General features: G+C 55.5%; 1 long non-coding RNA gene across 1 annotated transcript; it reads left to right on the forward strand.

The window, feature by feature from the left end:
- The first annotated feature begins 679 nt into the window (after positions 1–679).
- On the forward strand, positions 680–5,148 carry LOC116781628. The gene is made up of 4 exons (XR_004354921.1): positions 680–774; positions 897–985; positions 2,523–2,547; positions 5,070–5,148. It is a non-coding gene; the product is annotated as an uncharacterized LOC116781628 (long non-coding RNA).
- Positions 5,149–5,381: the final 233 nt, after the last annotated feature.

Raw genomic sequence — 5,381 nt, forward strand, 5'->3', positions numbered from 1 at the left:
TAACGGCTTTTCCCGGGAATTCTCGGGCTTGGGAGCACCTGGAATTCCCTCTGTAACGGGATTTAACGGCTTTTCCTGGGAATTCTCGGGCTGGGGAGGGGCCTGGAATTCCCTCTGGAATGGGATTTAAGGGCTTTTCCCGGAAATTCTTAAGCTGGGGAGCGCCTGGAATTCCCTCTGGAATGGGATTTAATGGCTTTTTGTGGGAATTCTTGGGCTCAAGAGTGGGATTTAATAGCGTTTCCTGGGAATTCTCGGGCTGGGGAGCGCCTGGAATTCCCTCTGGCACGGGATTTAAGGGCTTTTCCCGGAAATTCTTGGGCTCAGGAGTGGGATTTAAGGGCTTTTCCTGGGAATTCTTTGGCTGGGGAGCGCCTGGAATTCCCTCTGGCACGGGATTTAATGGCTTTTCCCGGGAATTCTTGGGCTCAGGAGTGGGATTTGAGGGCTTTTTCCGGGAATTCTTGGGCTCAGGAGTGGGATTTAAGGGCTTTTCCTGGGAATTCTCGGGCTGGGGAGCACCTGGAATTCCCTCTGGAACGGGATTTAATGGCTTTTTGTGGGAATTCTTGGGCTCGGGAGTGGGATATGAGGGCTTTTCCCGGGAATTCTTGGGCTCAGGAATGGGATTTAATAGCGTTTCCTGGGAATTCTTGGGCTGGGGAGCGCCTGGAATTCCCTCTGGCCCGGGATTGAAGGGCTTTTCCCTGGAATTGTGCCCCGGCAGGAGCGGGAGGACGAGCTGCGGGCCATGGCCAGGAAGATCCGGATGAAGTAAATTCCCCTTCCCACTCCCTTTTTTTTCCCGGGGGGAGCTGGAATTGGATCCTCCCCCTGCTCCCGGCGGGCTGGGGGCGTGGAACGGGAGCTGATCCCGGATTTTTGGGGCTTCCCAGGGAGCGGGAGCGGCGGGAGAAGGAGCGGGAGGAGTGGGAGCGGCAGTACAGCCGCCAGAGCCGCTCCCCGTCCCCGGCACCACGGCACGGTGAGAGCCAGGAAAAACTGGGATAACATTCCTGGGGGGAAAGGGGCTGGGAGAAACCCCCTGAGAAAACAGGGAGGGGTGAGAGCCCCCAAAAAAACTGGGATAACATTCCCAGAGGGAAAGGGGTTGGGAGAAACCCCCTGAGAAAACAGGGAGGGGTGAGAGCCCAAAAAAAACTGGGAGAACATTCCCAGAGGGAAAGGGGGGGGGAGAAACCCCCTGAGAAAACAGGGAGGGGTGAGAGCCCAGAAAAAACTGGGAGAACATTCCCAGAGGGAAAGGGGTTGGGAGAAACCCCCATATCCTAAAAAATGGGAGCAGATTTCCCCCCCACCCCAAAAAATGGGAGCAGATTCCCGGGGGATAAAAGGGTTGGGAGAAACCCCCTGAGAAAACAGGGAGGGGTGAGAGCCCCAAAAAAAACTGGGATAACATTCCCGGGGGGAAAGGGGCTGGGAGAAACCCCCACAGCCCAAAAAAATGGGAGCAGATTTCCCCCCCACCCCAAAAAATGGGAGCAGATTCCCAGGGAGGAAAAGGGTTGGGAGAAACCCCCTGAGAAAACAGGGAGGGGTGAGAGCCCAAAAAAAACTGGGATAACATTCCTGGGGGGAAAGGGGGGGAGAGAAACCCCCACAGGCCAAAAAAATGGGATCAGGTTCCCCCCCCATCCCAAAAAACAGGGAGCAGGTTCCTGGTGGGAAAGGGTTGGGAGGAGACCCCCCAGAAAAATGGGAGCAGGTTCCTCCCACCCCAAAAAACAGGGAGCAGATTCCCAGGGGGAAAAGGATTGGGAGGAGATCCCACAGCCCAAAAAATAGGGAGCACATTCCCAGGGGGAAAAGGGTTTGGAAGAGACCCCACAATAGTAGGGAGCAGATTCCTGGTGGGAAAGGGGTTGGGAGAACCCCCCACATCCCAAAAAATGGGAGCAGGTTCCCCCCCCCCCCAAAAAATGGGAGCAGATTCCTGGTAGGAAGGGGTTGGGAGGAGACCCCACAATAGTAGGGAGCAGATTCCAGGTGGGAAAGGGTTGGGAGGAGACCCCCACATCCCAAAAAATAGGGAGCAGATTCCCAGTGGGAAAGGGTTGGGAGGAGACCCCACACCCCCGAAAAACAGGGAGCAGATTCCCAGGGGGAAAAGGGTTGGGAGGAGACCCCCCCCAGAAAAATGGGAGCAGGTTCCTCCCACCCCAAAAAACAGGGAGCAGATTCCTGGTGGGAAAGGGTTGGGAGGAGACCCCCACATCCCAAAAAATAGGGAGCAGGTTCCTGGTGGGAAAGGGTTGGGAGAAGACCCCCAAAAACCAGGAGGAGATTCCCGGTGGGAAGGAGTTTGGGAGGAGACCCCCCCCTAAAAAAAATAGGGAGCGAATTCCTGGTGGGAAAGGGGTTGGGAGACCCCCCCCAAAAATAAGGGAGCACATTCCTGGGGGGAAAAAGGTTTGGAGGGGCGGGAGGGAAAAGCTGCCGGAATTCCAGGCGGGAAAACGGGTGGAAAAACTGATCCTGAGTGAATCCCTTTGCCTTTGCAGGTCGGGAATACAGCTCTTCCCGGAGGTACAGCCCCGCTCCCAGGATCCAGACCCCTTTCCCGGGATCCAGACCCCTTTCCTGGGATCCAGACCCTGTTCCTGGGATCCATCCCCCTTTCCCGGGATCCAGACCCTGTTCCTGGGATCCATCCCCCTTTCCTGGGATCCATCCCCCTTTCCCGGGATCCAGACCCTGTTCCTGGGATCCATCCCCCTTTCCTGGGATCCATCCCCCTTTCCCGGGATCCATCCCCCTTTCCTGGGATCCAGACTCTGTTCCTGGGATCCAGACTCTGTTCCTGGGATCCATCCCCCTTTCCTGGGATCCATCCCCCTTTCCTGGGATCCATCCCCCTTTCCCGGGATCCATCCCCCTTTCCTGGGATCCATCCCCCTTTCCTGGGATCCATCCCCCTTTCCTGGGATCCATCCCCCTTTCCTGGGATCCAGACTCTGTTCCTGGGATCCATCCCCCTTTCCTGGGATCCATCCCCCTTTCCTGGGATCCATCCCCCATTCCTGGGATCCATCCCCCTTTCCTGGGATCCAGACCCCTTTCCTGGGATCCATCCCCCTTTCCCGGGATCCATCCCCCTTTCCCGGGATCCATCCCCCTTTCCCGGGATCCATCCCCCTTTCCTGGGATCCATCCCCCTTTCCTGGGATCCAGACCCTGTTCCTGGGATCCATCCCCCTTTCCTGGGATCCATCCCCCTTTCCTGGGATCCATCCCCCTTTCCCGGGTTCTTTTCCCTCTTTCCCAAGTTTCTTTCCCCCTTTCCCGGGCTCCTTTCCCCCTTTCCTGGTTTCCTTTTTCCCCCTTTCCCAGGTTTTTTTCCCTCTTTCCCGGGCTCCTTTCCCCCTTTCCCAGGTTCTTTCCCCCCGTTCCCAAGTTTCCATCCCCCTTTCCCAGGCTCCTTTCCCCCTTTCCCAGTTTCCTTTTTCCCCCTTTCCCAAGTTTCCATCCTTCTTTCCCAGATTATTTTCCCTCTTTCCCCCTTTCCCATGTTCTTTTCCCCCTTTCCCAAGTTTCTTTCCCCCTTTCCTGGGTTTCTTTTCCCCCTTTCCCAAGTTTCCATCCCCCTTTCCCAGTTTCTCTTTTCCCCCTTTCCCAGTTTCTCTTTTCCCCCTTTCCCAGTTTCCCTTTTCCCCCTTTCCCAGTTTCCCTTTTCCCCCTTTCCCAAGTTTCCATCCTTCTTTCCCAGATTATTTTCCCTCTTTCCCCCTTTCCCATGTTCTTTTCCCCCTTTCCCAAGTTTCTTTCCCCCTTTCCTGGGTTTCTTTTCCCCCTTTCCCAAGTTTCCATCCCCCTTTCCCAGTTTCTCTTTTCCCCCTTTCCCAGTTTCTCTTTTCCCCCTTTCCCAGTTTCCCTTTTCCCCCCTTTCCCAGTTTCCCTTTTCCCCCTTTCCCAGTTTCCCTTTTCCCCCTTTCCCAGTTTCCTTTCCCCCTTTCCCATTCTCCCTTCCCCCTTTCCCCCCTTTCCCAGTCTCTTTTCCCCCTTTCCCAGTTTCCCTTTTCCCCCTTTCCCAGTTTCTCTTTTCCCCCTTTCCCAGTTTCTCTTTTCCCCCTTTCCCAGTTTCCTTTTTCCCCCTTTCCCAGTTTCCCTTTTCCCCCTCTCCCAGTTTCCCTTTTCCCCCTTTCCCAGTCCCTTTTCCCCCTTTCCCAGTTTCCTTTCCCCCTTTCCCATTCTCCCTTCCCCCTTTTCCCCCTTTCCCAGTTTCCCTTTTCCCCCTTTCCCAGTTTCCCTTTTCCCCCTTTCCCAGTTTCCCTTTTCCCCCTTTCCCAGTTTCCCTTCCCCCTTTCCCCCCTTTCCCAGTTTCCCTTTCCCCCCTTTCCCAGTTTCTCTTTTCCCCCTTTCCCAGTTTCCCTTTTCCCCCTTTCCCAGTTTCCCTTTTCCCCCCTTTCCCAGTTTCTCTTTTCCCCCTTTCCCAGTTTCCCTTTCCCCCTTTCCCAGTTTCCCTTTTCCCCCTTTCCCATTCTCCCTTCCCCCTTTTCCCCCTTTCCCAGTTTCCCTTTCCCCCTTTCCCAGTTTCTCTTTTCCCCCTTTCCCAGTTTCTCTTTTCCCCCTTTCCCAGTTTCCCTTTTCCCCCTTTCCCAGTTTCCCTTTTCCCCCTTTCCCAGTTTCTCTTTTCCCCCTTTCCCAGTTTCCCTTTTCCCCCTTTCCCAGTTTCCTTTCCCCCTTTCCCATTCCCCCTTCCCCTTTTCCCCCTTTCCCAGTTTCCCTTTTCCCCCTTTCCCAGTCTCTTTTCCCCCTTTCCCAGTTTCCTTTCCCCCTTTCCCATTCTCCCTTCCCCCTTTTCCCCCTTTCCCAGTTTCCCTTTTCCCCCTTTCCCAGTTTCCCTTTTCCCCCTTTCCCATTCTCCCTTCCCCCTTTTCCCCCTTTCCCAGTTTCCCTTTTCCCCCTTTCCAAGTTTCCTTTTCCCCCTTTCCCAGTCTCTTTTCCCCCTTTCCCAGTTTCCCTTTTCCCCCTCTCCCATTCTCCCCCCCCCTTTCCCAGAATTCCAGGTTTCCCGGATCCCCTGTAACCCGTTTCCCTGTTCCCCTCAGGCATTCCCGCTCCCGCTCCCGGAGCCCCCACTACCGGCACTGAGGGGGCTCCTTGGAATCCAATAAACCCACAAATCCATGGAATCGCCCATCCTTCGGGAAAAGGGGATGGGAAAGGGGGGAATCTGTTACCTGGGACCTCTGGAATCACAAGTCCTTTGGGAAAAGGGGATGGGAAAGGGGGGGAATCGTCACCTGGGACCTCTGGAATCACAAATCCTTTGGGAAAAGGGGATGGGAAAGGGGGGAATCCGTCACCTGGGACCTCTGGAATCACAAATCCTTTGGGAAAAGGGGATGGGAAAGGGGGGA

This window comes from Chiroxiphia lanceolata, unplaced genomic scaffold, assembly GCF_009829145.1.
Source record: "Chiroxiphia lanceolata isolate bChiLan1 unplaced genomic scaffold, bChiLan1.pri scaffold_118_arrow_ctg1, whole genome shotgun sequence".
Taxonomy (NCBI): Eukaryota; Metazoa; Chordata; class Aves; order Passeriformes; family Pipridae; genus Chiroxiphia; species Chiroxiphia lanceolata.